The 20,256-nt window shown below is 38.8% G+C and overlaps 1 protein-coding gene across 11 annotated transcripts in view; it reads right to left on the reverse strand.

The window, feature by feature from the left end:
• Nucleotides 1-20,256, reverse strand: part of nrxn2a (neurexin 2a) — a 449,133-nt gene that overhangs the window by 324,999 nt on the left and 103,878 nt on the right. The window lies entirely within an intron of this gene.

The raw sequence follows: 20,256 nt of genomic DNA on the forward strand, positions 1-20,256 counted from the left end.
TAGGGCATAGGGCTATACTCCCTGGCGAAAAAGTGTCAATTGATGACTGTGTAAATGAATCCTTGCAGAGCAAGACTGCTTAAAGTTACTGGCATGTTAGATTTCAAAAGAAATTAATGAGAAAATAAAAAGCGGAACGTGCTTGATAAGTTATTAAGAGTGTAATAAACTGAACTGAGTGCTCACACCTGGAGCGTGTACACAGAAAGCTGCCTCTCAGACAATGTGTGATACAAATTAAAAAGTGCCCCAATTATGCTATTTTAAAGGTTTCTCATTTTGATTTAGAGGTCTCCAACAGGTTTACATGCATCACAGTTAATTGGAAAAACTAGTTATTCAAAATCCCGAGCTTCTATCGCAAGGACGCCTAAAGGAGTATGTTTCTCAGTGATACGCTATTCAGATTGAGATACATTATGAGATGTTGCAACTGTAATTCCTCACCATCAGCTTTGACAAGTGTATGTCCATCAACAAACCCATGTGTATATTTATTGCAGTGCAAATGCACGAAATGTATGAATAACGGTGCAAACGTTAGCCGAGCACTAACTTGAATGACGAATGTAACAAGCATTTATCAAACAAATCTTGCTCCATCCTTTATCTTTACTCAACGTAATAAGAATGACAGACAATATGCATTAATAGACACATTTTTAGGTAATATAGGCCCACAGCTGATTACAACAGGCATTATGCAAATGTGTTTTCTAGTGATGTAGAACTCTAACAGTGGGAATCGAATTACAGACGACTCGTTCAGGTGGTTCAGAGACAATTCTTTCTTTTGGGAGACAGTAACTATTTATTGTGCACTTTTGACTTTACAACTTTGCAGAATGTTTACATTCACAAACAGCTGCATTAAACACTGTGTGAAAGGGAATATTGGAAAAACATTAATAGGGGAACTTTACGTTCCCTGGCTTATTGCGATTGAACGGTCAAAAACAATTCTTACAATTTAAAATTCCTATCTTGGTGAGTATTCATATTAACAGTCGGTTATGTCTTACGTGAATATAAACAACTGGGAAAGAAAACTGTGCAAATTAGATCTGTCCTTTAGGTCTGTAGCAGCCTAATGTTACGTTCACACTAAACGCGAATAGAGGTCATAGAGGTGAAGGTCATATGGTGCGATGGATGCGATTCCGCCTCAATTGTGCATCTAGTTCACGCGAATGACGCAAATTTGAAGCGAACTGAGCGTCTTGGGTGTTACGCGCGAGTTGTGCTTTTTGTGCATTCTCGCGTTTGAAGCGAATTCGCGTCTGACGCCCGATTTGAAAAATCTGCACAGCGTTAACCAATGAGGAGCCTTCTTGCTGCTGTCAAATGGTAAAGTGACATAATGAGAAACCCCAGATAATTTAAAAATACTACTATTGTGTCACAAAATGTTGTTAAGACTTTTTCAGGCAAGAATGGAGTTCTTTAAAGCTCAAATCTGTAGTTTATTTATAAAGGCAGCGCCTATTTGACCATTTTATCTTGCGTTTTTGGAGTTGTGAAATCTAGGAGATCACCGTCTCGGCTCATCTCTCGTTAACCCCGGCGAGAGCAGCCTTTCTCGGCCAGTCCTTCTGGTGTTTGCCACTGGCTCTGATGTCTCTGTAGTGATTAAGCATGACATATCATTTGTCTGGTGTAGATTTAACAGGCGATCTTTGGTCTCATGAATCTTTAATTTGTTTCCTGCAAAAATCGTTTTGATTGAGGGCAAAGAGAAGTTTCATAACTTTATTTTTTTTATTTTTTAGGATATTTAAATATACGTGCAGTGAAGATAATCAAGGTAGTGTGTTGCCTGAACCACATTTGTGTGGCTATTAATAGGGCTGTGACAGTGGCAGTTTTTTAGCGGTGGTAATGGACCAACTTCCGGCAGTGGTGCGGTGGTTGGGGGGGCTGCAAGGTAACATTTAATTGTGAACCTATAATTTATTTTACGTAAAACAGCATTCAAATACAAAAAAAAAATTGGTTTGGCTGACCACCGCCAGTGCTACTCAGCCATCACATTAGTGCTCTACCGAGGTCTCGTTCACCGGCACAGAACTATACCACCACAGTGGTAAAAAACTGCCAACGTTACAGCCCTAGTTATTAATGTTTAATATATTTTTTTAATGAAAATTAAAAGAGGCAGTCTGGTGTTTTATAACATATTTCTCCTGGAGCGTAGCCTGACATGGTCATACTCAATTGTATTCAGAATATGAGTCTGAAACTGCTCCATTGGGCTGTGATTATGAGGCGTGTTTCAACTGAACCAGGAAAAACATCAATTGGATAGACCTACAACCTATCAGAGCAACGAAACGACATCAACAGAGCTCAGCTGCACTGTGTTGCCAAGTCCGTTTTTTTCCCCGCAGGTTGTTTTCTATGTCCGCGGGTTGAAGCGACTGTTATGTGATATATATAGATAAGTGCGAATTTTAGCAGGTAACCATGCCAAAATAACACACATTTAAACCCCCCAAACACCATTTTTTTTCCCCCGGAGAACCCCCCGAAAAGCTATTGTTTAGGAGTAGTAGTTGGCGAGGTTTTGTTGTAAAAACTTGGCAACCCTGTCTGCACGCGCGCTGGAATAAACGATCTTTGCTGGTGTTATAAAAAAATAAAAGAATTTAATGATACACAGAGTACTTACCCAAAATGATCATCATTTCTGAGAGAAATTGTGAAGGTGAATGCATACAAACAAGCTCTCTGTTTAGGATTTGAACAAATATAACCCAAGCCCCTTTAATGACATGGATGATTACGTTACTGTTGATCATCTGTCCGTCATCGTCTAAAGCCCGCCCTGAGGATTTTATTGGTCAGAACAGTTTCTGTTCGGGGATAATTACTGCTCTATGGAGCGAGGCCAGACCGAACTGCCCGACCTAAAGATTTTGTGGGCGGGGCTAAGTTCGGCTGGCATCCAGGCTACCTGGTGCGCATTGAAGGTGTGTCTATTGTACTTTAAATGCTCAATGTATATGCGCGTCCAATTTGCTGTGGACAAGCGAATGGATTCAAAAGGTTCAAGAGTAAAACTAGACGTGGTAGGCGTGAAATTAATGCTCTATTTAAGTTTGGTGTGAGCGCAAAATAATACAACTGTATTTTACTTGAATACTAGGCTAAATCCACCTGAAAAACTTAAAGCACTATTTCATTTGTGTCTTATTTGTTTTAGTGTATTTTCTTTGGAATTAGCTTCTTTTTTATATAATTTGTATGGTTGTTTACTGGTTTACAACAATAATTGCTTAAGAACTTACATATATTAGGCTTGGTTTGCTGTGGTATGGAAATTGTTTCTGTGTGTGTGGATTGGGGGGTGGTATCATGTACTTTGTGTCTAAAGGGAGTCTATAGAGAAAAGGCATGTGCATCTATAGAGTAAGGATGTGCATCTCAGTTATGAAGATGTGATACGCATCTCAATGCATAGCCAACAATATGATACATTAAAGATATATATGAAGCAGATACTGATGCGGTTCAATTCACCCCATTACAAAGCAGGGAGATCCGAGATTCAGCGAGATTCAACACAATGCAATATTGACGCAATGGAAAAAGGACAATCTTATGCAATGCAACTACATTGAGCGCTTGAAAGCAAAAGTTCACTTGATAGTATGCACATGCTGAACACATATTTCTGTGTTCATGGCGAAAGGCGTAGAGATTAATGTGAAAAGTTAAATAAAACCCAGGCCTCAGGACACACCTCGGTCTTTGTAGTGTTGTGATACGTCATATTCAAATAGCAGCAGTGGCGATGGAAGAACATGCTTGAGAAACAGTTTAGCGAGGAGAACTATCTACATATAAAATGTTGTTCACAAATTATTGGTCACTTTCTAAATAATAAAAGTATAAAACATTTACTTATTATATATAAATAAATAAATTTTTACTAATGCAAATATGTTAGAAATGATGCATCGCAATACAACTGTATCGCTAGATGCACACTATTTTAAATCATTATTGTTTTCGACGCACCGCTGCATCTTACCATCCCTATTATAGAGCAGAGGTTTTCAAAGTAAATCACATTCTTAAAGGGATAGACTTTGGAAGTCAATGGCTACCTTGAATGGTCAACTCTCTAGTTAGCAATTTAATTCTTCAAAAAATCTGCTATTTTGTTCAACAGAAGAAAGAAGGTTTGGAACAACTTGAGGATGAGTAAATGACGACAATTTTCATTTTGGGGTAAACTATCCCTTTAAGGACAAAAAAAAAAAAACCTTCAGGGCTGCATTGCATTGCTAGAGCAGATCTCACAGGGGAGATAGAGTCAGTACTATACGGAGGTTGCAAATTGCCAAGATCAATGCAAATATACATTAAATAGCCTTTAATTAATGTGTTAAAGCTGCCTCAGTAATGGCTTTGAGCTGTTGTTAACGTATGTAATTACAAACATGCTTTTAGTAAATGTCACATTTTCCCTACACCATATGAGTGTCTGCCTCAGCTGGAGTCATGGGAAATGATGAATGTACGCACTTTAAGTCCAGCTGGCAACAACAGGCAAAGTGCTGCCAAGATTAGCTATCGTAAAGAGAGCAGTCTTGTTGGTTAAACAAGTACATTTGTCACGTGAATCAGACATTATCATTTAACGGTTTGTCGGATGTCTGTCTGTCTTTAAATATTATGATTAGGAATTTAGAGTGACCACATAAAAAGCACTATAAAATGATATATTAGAGGGTCTCCAGCCAAGTTACTAGCCACTTAGCATTTTCACTAACTAAAAATGTTGTTGGGAAATGTGTTGGTGGCTATATGTAAATGACCACTGTACACACCCAAATCAATTCTACATGAAATGTATGAGGTAACAGGTCATCAAATAGGCCTATTTAGCTCTGATAAGGTTGTGTGTAAATCTTCACGGGTGTTATAAAATGAGGTTCATACCATTTTGGCAATATATCAATATTTTAAGGACTTGACTTGAATCTTTTATTTTCTTTAAAATTCAAACACGGTTTCAATGATTGTACCCACACCAGCGGCGAATCACAAAGTTGTTTAAAATCCTGCCGCACTCCTAGAGTGCAGATTTCAGTGAGTGAAACCCATGCATTTCAGCCTCTGATTATTAGACATTGTTTTCATAAGCTCAACAGAAAGTGTGATTGGCTATAATGCACAATGCGATTATAACAAATGCCTTTTGAGAAGACTGCTATAAAATTGAACCTGCCAAAGTGGCTACTGGGAGTGGCTGTTACACGCCACAGCTGAAATACACCCGCAAATGGTGGCTTGGCAGTTGTTAATGTCAAGCACTAGCCTAGAAATCTAGACGCACCCTAGCAGCAGCAAATTTAATCTGCCCGCAAGTGTCGTCTAGGAACTCTCAATACCATTCTGAGCTGTATTCCTCACAATCTGGACGGCCCAATCACATCGTGTATAGAGTCGGCGGGCAGGGCCATAATGACGACGGCCGAGTTGGGTTTGCGTGCTTCTAGTAAACACAGAAACTGACGAACGGCGGCGGTCTTTCGAATCAGCTTTGGCCGTGACTCTGGAAGACTTGGAGTTAAGCTTTTCTCTGAGAAAAGAACAAAGAATGGCACTGAAGTCATTCTTAAAAAGGGAAGATGTGTTCTGAGTTTAGCCGACCGGATACGGTGAATGTTTAATCTATCAGCGAGCTCTGTTTCACCGTCGTTGCTCTGGTTGGTGTAGCGCTATCCTCTCGCGTGCAGAGGGAGTTTGAAAGACAACCGTTTATCCCGCCCCTCGGATTGAGCCCTGTCAATGGTGAGTTTCCAGACCAAACATCTTGATGTGGGTCTGGCTTGTCAGGCTAGTCAAGCACTAGTGGGAGTAGTCAATATCAATAATAAAATATATGTATTTTTTTATTTGTATAATGCTCTGAAAAAGTTATTGCCATCATCTGAAATTCAGAAGTTTTTACCCTTATGTGAAATCAGATTTTGTTGTTGATTGCAGCATTATATGGCTAGAGTCTGCTGGTGAAATGGACAGAAAGTGTCCTTTATTTTTGTCCTTTATACAGAAAGTATACCTTTATTTTTCTTTGGTGCTCAAGTTTCAATTATGCAATCTTATTATGTGAAAGAGTATTTTTCAAATGTCACTGACATTAAGCAGTTCTGCAAGGAGGAGCAGGTCAAAATATTCTTTGGCAACATTCAGATGGGATTTATTTGGTTGCAGTTATTACTACGACTGGAAGTGTATCTAGTCGTTGACTTTAAGAAGGCAATCTTTTTTTCTCCTCACAGGTACATCAATACATCAAAAATGTCAATTATGTGTTTTTTTGTTTTTTTGTAGGTAACTTCTGTAAAAAAAATAAATAAATAAATAAAACCTTTTTTTCATATTTGTTAAACCTGTCATATGTCCTGACAGTAGAATATAAGACAAATAATCGGTGAAAAAATAAAGCTCATCTGGCTTCTCCCAGTGGTCCTAATGCCATTTGAAGAAACACACTGCTCCCGGTAAGAAACAACCAATCAGAGCCAGGAGGAGTGTCTAAGCAGAGTCAATCAAAGCTTGTGTGCGCGCTAATCACACCCCTCTCGTGCGCTCTCGTGAACAGTGTGTACAAGCATTCAAATTCAAGATTACCGATGTGCCGCAGCTTTGCTTATGGCGGACAAACAATCCAAATTGCCAATTCCTCGAGTGGCACCTGCTCATAAAATAAAGACGGGTAAACGGAAAAAGACATATGACGATGACAAAAAAGCTGGGTGTGAATTCCTCGTCATTGACTCGTCATTAATTATCATTAACTGTAGCCGTATAACATACAGAAAAAATGTCACGCACTGTGCAAAGCAACTATTGAAACCTACTAATTCACTGGCTTGTCATGCTGCTGGAATAATGTACCAGCAAATCTTATTTAGCATTACATATCAATAGAATAATTACTTGCATACTGTAACAGTTACCATTATATTATCTTACTAGCTATTTATTACTTATAGAAATAGAGCAATGTCATATAGCTGCATTGCATGTATTGCAAAATACGTAATGTTTTGAGGACCAAGTTTGTAGTCAAAGTATGGGCAGGCCATAGTCAATGTAAATCATATTGTTGATGTTTCGTCCGTCCCAGTGAATGTGCCGTAATGTTTATCCGCTATCATCGGTGGCCTACTATCCTGCGCGTTCACGGCCGGCTCTGTTGTGATTGGGGGGAGCAGTGGAGGGAGGGCTGTAGCACAGCAGAGAGCAAAGGGGAGTGACCTGTGAGTTGTGCTTGTCAAAATTTTCAGGCTAAGTCAACATTTTCTAAAAACTTCCTACTGTAGCTTTAAAGCCCCACTTGGCTACTTTTGCTCTCGGGGTCCCCCTACAGTTTGGAAAAAATAATGTCCTCAACTACTGTCGTAAGAGCTGTCCTCCTACAACAGGGGATGCCATCGCGCGTGCATTTGTTGACATGACAACCCTGATAGCCCTGAACTAGTGATGCGTGGCTCGTCTCATAACCCGCGGACCCCGTATGTCTATTTAATGGTCGCGGGTGCGCGGCGGGTTGTAAAAATATATACAGTGGTGCGGTGCCGGCCAAATAACTTCATAAAAGTGGCACCGCGGGTTGGTGCAGCACTAACAGTTCCCCTGAACACTGCAAGAGGATTTCGAGTTCTTCTGGCGGCGCGTGTGAAATGTCTTCATCCCAGGTAACGTTACAGTCAGTGGCAGATGCTTCAGCATGTCATATGAATATCATTTCATGGGTTTTATTTTTTTCAAACGCCAAATAATCACGATGCTCACGTTTACAAGCCAGCGTCATTATAGTAGTCTATTGGTTACCGTTTTACAGAATCTATATGATACTTCAGTTCAATGTTTGAGTGGTAGCTCACCGTAACAAGCAGGACAGCATCGGTCGGGCACGCCTCCTCCAGCTCACGCCGACGAGCAAACGCTGGTCACATGTTGATCCTCGTCCTGCCTTTAATCCCATCACTTTTTCGTTTCCTCTTATTGCTTTCCTCCAACAAAACATTTTCTTTCTTATGTGTCTGTGCTGCTTCGGACATGACTATATTATCCGACGAACAAAGTTGGGCTCGCACGTCTGAATGTAAGGAAGTGTGTGTGTTGGTGGAAGTGACGTATATGCCGTAAAGCAGTCGAATTTTGTAGTTCTTTTTGTTCTCGGGTTACTACCCGAAACCCGAAGTTTAAAAGTACGATTAAAAACGATACAGACCCCATCAGGCTATGGCAGACGTGTCATTCAACCTATTGTAAGTCGATTTATCATCACAAGAGTCTTAAAAAATATATTATGAAGGTTGAAAAGTTACCTAGTGCTGCTTTAAGGAACACTTATGATTTTAGAGATTTTGGTAGAAAATTGTATGACTGTTAATGTAAAAATTTGCAAATATACAGAAAAGGTTTAAAAAAAAGGTCAGGTAAAAAAACAAAATAAGAAAAAAACATTTCTAGTAAGGCTGGGTTGACAATCTTGATTAATCAATTTCATTTTGATGAACCGAAATAGATTAATAAATAATATAAATAATTATATTATAAATAATTAATAACATAAATAATTTTACAACATGCTGTTTTCTGTTTATGCATGAACAAAACTTCACTAAGCTTGTTGCTTTTTTTGTTATTCTCATATGAAAAAGACTCTGTTTTCTGTCAACTTTCTGTCAATGTTATCTTTAGCCGCAAGTGAACCAAACAACCTCTGCTATTAGTCACAGCATGAAATGAACATGAATTAACATCTGAAGGTACAGTATGCTGAAAGAAACAGTAAAGTGTATTGAAATGCATCATGTTTCATGTAAACGCTGTGTTTTAACCACTGAAATGTGTGTGTGTGTGGGGGGGGGGGAAATGCTTGCAAAAAATGTTATGTAATGTTACATTTACCTTTGTAACATCCATTGCTCAATATAGAAATGTTAGAAATGTGCAATTAAAATGCATTACTGCACAATTTACATGTTTGTAAACAACTCAGTTTTTCTCTGAGATTTGGTCAGTACATCTAAAAATAAACAGTAACTGAATTCGAACTCTTGTTCATTTTTAATATTTCATTTTTATAGTAATGAACTGACAGTGCTTATACAGTTAATTCAGAAATTGATTTGACGACCTTGGGTCATTCTAAGCCCAGAGTAAATAGAATCCTGGGTTATCTTGTTTTATGTTTCACACCGCTCATAAATTTACCTGGGGTTAACAATTATTCCTGCCAAACGCTGCCATTTCACACTGCATTCCTAAACCCTGGGTTAATATTTGTTTTTTTGTTTTGTTTTTATACATGTATAATATCTATCTGTATAATACCCAGCCCTAATTTCTGCCTGCTTTACAAATAATTACATTTGTGACCGCCAAGTCCTTTGTTCTCGCTTCCGCTGAAACAAAAGATCCTCTTTGGATCACTCACATAGTCAAACTTCTGGAGTTGATGCAAATTGGGTGCTGCTGGTGCATACTAAATAAATTAAGATTCATCTTAATATTAATATTTTAGTTCAGGTTTTCACTCTACTTTTTATGCTGATAATACAAATTTTAAAGAAACAAAACTGAGAACTGAATAAAACAAAGGAGAAGCATTTTCTCTAGACTTTTGTTCCCCATTGAATGTTTAAAGTACAGTAAAGATATACATCTCTTCTGACATGGTAGAAGCAAAACCTACTTTTATCTTTTCAGACGAATTGAAGCTATCTGAAAATTTGTAAGAGACATTTTCGTCAATGTCGGCAACAGAAAGCTAGCCACAAAAAAAGGCAAAGGAAGAGCAAAAGCATAACCACTAGCTGACAAATGTGTTTATTTTCAAATAAAAGCTCTCCACACTGCTGTCTGTCATGAGGGTGGGCACGAGGCTCTTGCTGAAGGTGACATTTTGCTGTGCTGAATTAGAAATGTTTTGATTGAAGAGATGGAGACTCAACATAAAGTGTCTGGAGTTGATTCAAGGCACCATTGCAATGCAATGAATTCAGAAAAAGTAAATATCATTGAAATGTTGTTGCAACCATAACATTACTCTTTCCAATTAGCAGCTTGCACTCATTACTCTAGTTTTGGATGAACAGACACATTGAATAAGGTTACAGCAGTATCGTTTGGAGAAGTTTCACAAGTGATGGAAGAAAAGCTGTGAAATAAACTTTCCATCTGTTCTGTTATACAGACCTTTGATAGTGTTAGAGCCAACCCCACTCCCCCCTTTCCTACCACACCCTGAAGACAAATTATTAGTAAATAACTCATTTTAGAAAAAAATATGTTAAGCGATAATGCAGCCGATACCAAACATTATTAGGGAACAAAAGGGATTTCAGACCTCCGTCTGAAAATTGATAGTTAAAAAGAAAGAAAGCTATTTTATTGCAGATTGTCATAAATAGTGGATAATACACTGTCAGTGAAAGTATTTTTCGTTATTACACGGCTCTGTGAAAAACTTGATTCTGATTGGTCAATCGCGCATTCCAGCGGTATGTTATTTCCAGATAACACCCGCTCATACGGGTACTACGAGTTATCTTGACCGGTACTACTTCTATGCTGAACGCTGGCGCCATCTTGTGGCTTAAGCAGCCGTGGGTTACAATGGAAGACTTCAAGGCGGGTTTCCTTTATAACGTTTTAATATAGATATTTTTCTTTCACAAACGCATCGTTTCGAATCAGAAGGCTCTATTAACCCATCGGAGTCGTGTGGAGCACGTTATTTGACAGACAGCTGCATTTTTTATGGACTTCAAACAACTACAACTACTGCTGGGATTAACGTTAGCCTGGACTTTTTAAATATAACTCCGATTGTATTTGTCTGAAAGAAGAATGTCATATACACCTATAATGACTTGAGGGTGAGTAAATCATAGGCTTGGTTTCATTTTTGGGTGAACTAACCCTTTCAGCATTCATTTTCAACATTTAGCAAGGGCATATGGCAAATCTTCAGCAATAGATAAAGGCTTAAAGCAGGTTGGAACTGTTTTCCTTTGCGGAAGCTTTGCGGAAGAGCTAATAAAATATTTAATCTCAAGACAATATTTTGTGTCTAATAATTATTTATTTGAGACTAGTAGCCATGTAATAAGCGGGATAATGTACACCCAGCCGGTTGTTATCGCAGAATAAACCCAGACAGAGTGATCAGGACCCCGACGCGAAGCGGAGGGATAATACATTATCCCTTACTTAATGACCCCAAGTCACACGCATTAAACCTGGCAAACTTCTGTAAGATTATCAGATTGATGTCACGATCCCTATTCTGCGTCTTTTGATTTGTATGGACTTATGTTGAAGTGTCTTCTCCATTTTCATTGTTTCCATGTTTTCTTCCTGTTTGGTTTCTTTCTCTCCTTTTTGTCCTATTAGCTGTTATAGTTAGTGTCATTGTTCACACCTGCAGTCAATTCTCTACTCATTGCTCTGTGTATTTAAGGTCTTGGTTTTCATTTATGTTTTAGTTGCTTTATGCTGTTGTCTGTGGTGGATCGTGTTCGTGTTCTGGGTCAGATGTTCCTCTATTTTCATGTGTGTTGTAATTAAAAGCGTGCATGCAAGTGGATTCTCTCTCTGCCTCTTCTCTCAGCAATTCATTACAGAAGGACTAACAAACTATGAATACAGCCGCAGGGATCATGCCCCTCCGTCAGTCAGGAGAAACGGACGGTTGAGGAATATACCATAGAGTTTACTGAACTGGCACACTTAACTTCAATTGACATGGTATGCCTCATGATATTTTTCCGGGGGGATTATCTGAGCCGCTCTGTTCACTTATGGACTTAATTTCTTTCTCATTGGACTCAATAGAACATTATATTGATCTTGCATTGCAACTGAGTGGCTCTGCATTTACTGTGGGTGTCGTGGAGGAGGAACGCTACATTCAATCTGTACCCAACACGTCAGAGTCTCCAATCGTCATGGCAACCACGCCTGGGTCTTCAGCCGATATGGCTGCCACCAGATCCGTCTCAGGATGGACCAGACTAGTATCCAGTGTGGCGGATGCATTCAATGCACACCAACTGAAATATTTCAGGACTTTTATTGTTTTAATACTGATGATTTTGGCATACAGCTCATGAAAACCCAAAATCTCAAAAAAATAGCATATCATGAAAAGGTTCTCTAAACGAGCAATTAACCTAATCATCTGAATCAACTAATTAACTCTAAACACCTGCAAAAGATTCCTGAGGCTTTTAAAAACTCCCAGCCTGGTTCATTACTCAAAACCGCACTCATGGGTAAGACTGCCGACCTGACTGCTGTCCAGAAGGCCATCATTGACACCCTCAAGCGAGAGGGTAAGACACAGAAAGAAATTTCTGAACGAATAGGCTGTTCCCAGAGTGCTGTATCAAGGCACCTCAGTGGGAAGTCTGTGGGAAGGAAAAAGTGTGGCAAAAAACGATGCACAACGAGAAGAGGTGACCGGACCCTGAGGAAGATTGTGGACAAGGACCGATTCCAGACCTTGGGGGACCTGCGGAAGCAGTGGACTGAGTCTGGAGTAGAAACATCCAGAGCCACCGTGCACAGGCGTGTGCAGGAAATGGGCTACAGGTTCCGCATTCCCCAGGTCAAGCCACTTTTGGGCTACAGAGAAGCAGCACTGGACTGTTGCTCAGTGGTCCAAAGTACTTTTTTCGGATGAAAGCAAATTTTGCATGTCATTCGGAAATCAAGGTGCCAGAGTCTGGAGGAAGACTGGGAAGAAGGAAGTGCCAAAATGCCTGAAGTCCAGTGTCAAGTACCCACAGTCAGTGATGGTCTGGGGTGCCATGTCAGCTGCTGGTGTTGGTCCACTGTGTTTTATCAAGGGCAGGGTCAATGCAGCTAGCTATCAGGAGATTTTGGAGCACTTCATGTTTCCATCTGCTGAAAAGCTTTATGGAGATGAAGATTTCGTTTTTTCAGCACGACCTGGCACCTGCTCACAGTGCCAAAACCACTGGTAAATGGTTTACTGACCATGGTATTACTGTGCTCAATTGGCCTGCCAACTCTCCTGACCTGAACCCCATAGAGAATCTGTGGGATATTGTGAAGAGAAAGTTGAGAGACGCAAGACCCAACACTCTGGATGAGCTTAAAGCCGCTATCGAAGCATCCTGGGCCTCCATAACACCTCAGCAGTGCCACAGGCTGATCGCCTCCATGCCACGCCGCATTGAAGCAGTCATTTCTGCAAAAGGATTCCCGACCAAGTATTGAGTGCATAACTGAACATAATTATTTGAAGGTTAACTATTTTGTATTAAAAATACTTTTCTTTTATTGGTCGGATGAAATATGCTAATTTTTTGAGATAGGAATTTTGGGTTTTCATGAGCTGTATGCCAAAATCCTCAGTATTAAAACAATAAAAGACCTGAAATATTTCAGTGTGCAATGAATCTAAAATATATGAGAGTTAAATTTTTATCATTACATTATGGAAAATAATGAACTTTTATCACATATGCTAATTTTTTGAGAAGGACCTGTATATTGTATGTATTTAAGCAACTGTTTTTCTTACAAATACCATAGAAACCATATAGTTACATTTTACCAGGGTAGTGAGGTGCTATATGAGTGGTTTTAACCGTGATTATCATGATCTAAATGTATGCTACTATGGAAGACCAATGGCTCATTTTAATAAAATTCAAAATGATTATTTTACCATATAAAAATTAGGTTGTTGCAATTTTTAGAGATGTTACTGCTTTTGTTAATAAACAAATTTACATCGGCACCCCAACTCAAGCTATTGTAAAATGAGCATTTCTGTGAGAGACAAAATATGTAATATTAATATTGCAGCCTGCACTGCAAAATGTGCCGAAGATAAGCATCAAAGTAAAAAAACACAAACCTGTTTCATTAATAGAAACAGCATCACCCTTTAGCACATGCAGAGACTAGGAAATTAATTTTGACTGGAAAAAATGACTGGAAAAGTTTAAATAATTAAAACATGTGAAGTGTTTGTCATGTTTTTTCAATAAAGAGTAGTTTAAAACCATGATTAACAACCGGGTTTCTACACAACCCTCTACGCACATCTTGGCAATAGAATCGCCATTGGCTAGTACATTTTTTACTTTAGTCGCCTGATCCAAACTGATAGACTTTTATATTATACTTATTATATTATATTATATTATATTATATTATATATTTTACCTAATTGAGCCATATCTTTGTAAAATGGCACCACTTTTTAAAATATCTGAATGTACAATCTTAACATCAGTCAATCAAGCATTAGACTATGTTATGATATCATGATAATCAAGCACTATTTAATGATAACATTATTTAAGGATCTCTGAATGGTAATTTACCAGTAATATCAGTGTCTATTCACACCAAGTGCAAATAGTGCACCTTGTTGGAAAAGTATTACAGTATTGACAATGAATGGTGTTTCGAGGTAAAATGGTCTCCCTGTACTGATCGTTGGATTATTGCGAATTCCGTGGTGACGAGTGAGAGGGGGGTTGTGGGTGGTGAGAGGGCCAGTAGAAACCTCATTCCAGGACCGGGGCCCTTAGGAAAGACCCTTATAGGCCCTCTCGGCCCACTGAACACAGTCCCCCTTCTCAATCTATGTAGTTTTATTTTTAGCTAACAACCTATGGACATTGAATAGCTCCTGATAGGCTAAATGTAATGGTAAGAGACTGTATTGACATCCTTCCCTGCATGAAACACTGATTGAGAAATTACATGAGAAATTAAATTGAGAAGAGGCGATACATTTTATTAAATTGTATATTATATTATATTATATTATATTATATTATATTATATTATATTATATTATATTATATGTATGTATATATATATATATATATATATATATATATATATATATATATATATATATTCTGATGTTCGTTCATGTTTATTTTGTGCTATAACTAATTGTAAATTGGAAGAGATGATCAGTTCATGTGCACTTGATCCTTGAACTGAGGTGCTACAGCGATCTGTCACACCGACTCAAAGAGAGCAAAGCAGAATTTATTGTTTGAGATTAAAATCCACAGAATTTCAACTTCAATTCTGGCGTTGACTATTACTAGTAGTGCTGGTAGCGGGGTATGGTGAAATTAGAAAAAAAAAAGTAACTGCAAAATGTATTTTATCTATTTTTGTCTGCAACAACGTGTCAAGGCCTGCGGGGCTGACAATATTTTCTGCAATTTAACACTATTTTCTATCCAACAGTATGATCCTCTGCTTATTCTGCCTATTTGCGATTTCACTTAGATATTTTCCTTTCATCTTTAGCAACTAGTAACTGTAAATAGGTGAATCTGCGACGTGCTCCACCATAGGGGCAGGGCCCCAACGCACAGCGGGGGGTGCAGGAGTTTCCCATACGGCCATGCCTAAATGTTAAATGTAGTTCTAAATATTTTGTGTGATAGCAAAACATATCAGGGCTGGCATCTAAACTCCCTCCGGTTTTGCTGTCGATATGAAACCACAGCAAAGTTGACAAAAAAAAAAAAAAAAAAAAAAAAGTCCCTTTTTTCTCCAACTGATCAATCTCGGAACGTTTGATCTGCGAGCACAGCCAGAGGCCGAGCTGAGAAAAATGAGCCCCTATCCCTTTAGCAGCGTTCAGGGCTGCCTTCGTTTTTCTGTGTGGAGCTGCAGCTCAAAAGACAAAGCCTGGAAGCAAAGACGGCATGCTGGGTCATCTGCTACTCTCGTTCTTCTGATTTATGGGCTTCTGGGTTTTTTTTCCTCTTCTTTGCATTAAATGGTTGAAAGGTGCGATGTAAATAAAGTCTACTGAAGACTACTGTCCCACATCCTTGCTAGTAATTAAGGTCACTCATTAGTACCTAATAATTAACAAGCTGGGTCGAATTCCCCCCACCCACACTGTAATTAAAAGTCTCTATTACACATCAGAGCCCACAGGGGCAGAGTCTTCTTTCTCTGCTGTCTCTCGTCTTGACCTCAGCTGACTCTGGAACCTAGGAAACTCTCTAATGCTTTGACAAAAAGAGAGTCTTCAGATCATATGAATAATATAAACGACCTGACCGTCTTGAGGTCAAATTACTCAGGTGAGCAGGCGGCATGGTTTTGAAGGACGCTCATGCTGCCATTCAACCGTTCTGTTACAAAACATAAACATGTCTATGTAGGCAGCGTTTTGAAGCTTCATCAGTGGCACAGTGTTCCAAAAGTTAGACAGCATAATGAGTCTGATTGTTTACTTTGTCAAATACTAAAGGCAGCAAACCATGAATCCACATGAGAGAAAGAAAGCCCAGCCTGCATTGCGGAGATATAAATCCATGATGGCGAAAAGGGCTAGAGAAATGTTGATTACAATATACTTGTAATGCATTCTTTATTGTATTAATTTAAAAAAATGTATACACACACTATATATATATATATATATATATATATATATATATATATATATATATATATATATACACACACACATTTTTTTTAAAGGCTATACATTAAAATAAGTGTGTAACAAGTACCTTTGTGCTTATTAGAGTAGCTTGCAGTAGCTTAGCAACATGTTAAAACTATACTCTATTGGAATCAATTGTGATTCTTGTCTCATTTATGTGGCGTGCTGAGTTGCTGCATGTTCAGAGAGTTCCAAATTATAGTCACTTATGAGGACCCATTATGGTTAGGATGCTGTCTTGGAAGGCAGCTGTTTATGTAGGCTTTAGGCATCAAGGCAGCTCACTAGGTCTTGGAATAAAGCCAATTTCAAGATATGAACAAACACAGAGAATTACAACATCTTAGTATTTTGTAGTCGCCAGATTAGAAACTCAAATACTGAAAATCAGGGGCATAGTATTTAGGAGGGACGTGTCCTTACCATTACCCAGTAATCATCGATTTGTTGCTAGCAATAATTCAGATTAGGGATGCTCATATTGACCGTTTAACCGTTAACCGATAGTAAGAATTTTGACCGATTAACACTATCAGGTAAAAAAGTTTTTTTACAACGAACCACACGTGCCGACACAGACATATTTCGCAAAATGAAGCAATGGGAAAGAAGCATACTGTGTGGGACCATTTCGACAGAAAGGGTGACAAAGTTACGTGCAAAATAAGCTATGTGGTTATACAATACAGAACAGTAGTAGGCTACACGCTCCTGACTGGTGTAGGAAAGCAAATGAACGTCGCTTCCCGAGGCTGGCCGCTCTAGCGAGGCGTCTCTGTATTCCTCGCGCATCTGTGCCATCTGAAGCCTTGATTAATGCTTTTCACAAATCTCGGCCCGAGTCCGACTGGAGCCCGTGTTTTTTGTTTTTTTGTTTTTTTGGCTTCATTGTTTAGTTTAGTTTTTTAATGTCAAACTAGTTATATTTCATTTCGTTTATTTGTTAAGTTAATTTAGAGCAATATTTTGTTTGTTAAATGAAAGATTAAGCTACTAGCCTATAATATTAGCTACCATCACAGTAAAAGGCATTTTTGAAGAGCTGAGGCAGGCTGATACGGCTCCCAACGTTTTTGAGCATCTGATACTTATTTTAAATTACGTTTCATTTACGGCCATTTGCGTTGGCTTGCTTTACTTATTTGTGGCAATGCGTGTTGCAGTAGCACCATCATATATCTGACTACAACATATGGCCCATAACACGCTCTCACACGTTTATTTTTTAACCATTTGCCAGGTGTAAAATGTACACGTTGTTTAAACAACCAGATACATGTACACTTGTCCGGTTTTGTCTAAAATGCTTTCAGACCACCTTCTGAATTGGTTTGTTTGAGTAATCTGAATTAAACGCGTCTCGAAAGAATCTCGGAAGGCATTTATGTCTACTCCTGGTCATTTCGCAATCAGACAGATAGCCTACCTGGTCAGAGAAAACTAATAAAGGAAACAGTTGTAAAAAGGCCATAACTCTAGCCGCTGAAGAAACGCTCGCTGCTGCTGGACTATGTGCGAGTCATGTCTTGACAGTCGCGTAAGCTATTATTGTCTCATGTCGTTTCCACCAGCGCAGCACATTGTTTCTTTTAATTAATCAAATAAATATAAAATGATGGAGAAGGCTAAAAAAGGTCCGAAGCCTGGCCCACGTTTAGGTATGACGTGAAAATTGGCCCGAAGCCAATCCCTATAGGGCGTAAAAAAGTTGTGTCCCGTCGGGCTCGGGCATAAATGCAGGGTTCTAGTGTGAATCTAGGTTCTGTTGTTGAGCTGTGCTGTTTGCACAATAAAATAAACACACAAAAAAAGTCTTTTTAACGGGTCACAGACACTCTTCAATTGTATTTTTTTTATGTAATGCCAATTCAATATTATAATAATCTTACCAGTTAACGGTTAGTAATCGATTAATGAGCATCGGTTGTTGGTCGGGAAAATAAACCGAAATGAGCATCCCTAATTCAGATCAATAATTATGCTAATGCCATTTCATGCATTCTGACTTATTTACAATGTTAAAGAGTTAGATTCTCATGCTAAACATGGCCAAATTTTCAAAAAATGAGTTGGACGAATGATGTATGAGTATTTCTGTGCCAAATACACATTTTTTTCAGAATATGGCCCTGTATGACGTCATATTGGTTGAAATACTTGTATGGGCACTTCTCCCGAATGAACACGTGCGCACATCAACCAGAACTAGAGCAAGAGCGCGCACATTAACAAGCTTTGTTTGGGATACAGAAGGCTCCGGCAGCACTGTCATTTTGTCAAGGAAACAGTGGATGCAGTTTTTTTTTACCGGAGCAGCAACAGAGTTCTGCAAGTGTGTTTGTTTGTTCCCAGTCAAAACTGCAGACGGCGAGTGAAACTGCATCAATGTCTGTTTATTGGCAATCAGCGCATTAATAGTTACTCTATAGGCGCTCAAGATAAACATGAGACTGGCAGAAACTGTTTTATGAAACCTTCTAAATATAGTCATATATAACCACTGTTGTCCGATTGCATCTTGTTTTTTTTTTTCTTTACTTATTTTATTTAACCTTTATTAAACCAGAAAACACCTCTTACAAGATTGTTCTTTGAAAATTCTGTAATCCCTGTTACACAAATTGTCAATATTATGAGTCCCACCTCCCGAACCCACATCAATCCGATTCACTTTTTTTTCTAACTTGTGAGATGCTGTAGCTACATTTGGTTCTGCGAAGCCGCAAAGCTCATCGTAAACCTTAATGTGATAAGTGAGGGAGAAGTTCAACAGTTCGGTCCACGAAAATCCGTGCCACACCATGTCACATTTTTTTCAGGGACAGCACAGGTTTTTCAATATCACAATCGTAGGATAAGTAGGAGTGGCAAACCTAAACTTGTGTGTGTGTGTGTGTGCCCTTGTTTATATTACATTGTGGGGACCAAATGTCCCCATAAGGATAGTACAGATTACCTACATTGTTTACTTTTACCTACATACTTTTCAAAAGGCTTATAAATCATACAGGATGAGCTTTTTTGATAATGTAAAAATGCAGAATGTTTCCTGTGATGGGTAGGTTTAGGGGCAGGGGCAGTGTAAGGGGATAAAATGTACAGTTTGTACGGTATAAAAACCACTACGTCTATGGAGAGTCCCCACAAAGATAGTGAACCGGACGTGTGTGTGTGTGTGTGTGTGTGTGTGTGTGTGTGTGTGTGTGTGTGTGTGTGTGTGTGTGTGTGTGTGTGTGTGTGTGTGTGTGTGTGTGTGTGTGTGTGTGTGTGTCCGTGTCACATGGGGTATTTTGATATTTTGATGAAGACATACATCCTCATATGAGCTTCATGAACCAATCATTAGCAAATCCCGCAATTAGCAAACCACGCTTATCTCACATAGGCCTGTAATCACTTGAAGTAATTAAGATTGACAGGTCAGTGAAGGAATCAAGGAATCAAGCTGTCTTCTGTTATTGCAGCAGACAGGGAGTGTGCTCTGTCTAAATTTGTTAGATAAATATGTCTGACTGAAGTGTTTTTGCATTTCAAGCGGCAGCACAGTAGACTACTCTTATAAAAAAATAATTGCAGTTTTAAAGCTTAGCCTGACTACACAGCAATTCAGCGAACATGCAGATAAAAGAATGTGAAGAGTATAATAGATAGTGTAATGACAGTTATCAGCCACCACAATGAGTCGCTTCAGCTGAAAGAAGAGGCAAGAAACATTTCAAACGGGTACATTATTTGCATTTCAAGTGCAC

This window comes from Pseudorasbora parva, chromosome 18, assembly GCF_024679245.1.
Source record: "Pseudorasbora parva isolate DD20220531a chromosome 18, ASM2467924v1, whole genome shotgun sequence".
Taxonomy (NCBI): Eukaryota; Metazoa; Chordata; class Actinopteri; order Cypriniformes; family Gobionidae; genus Pseudorasbora; species Pseudorasbora parva.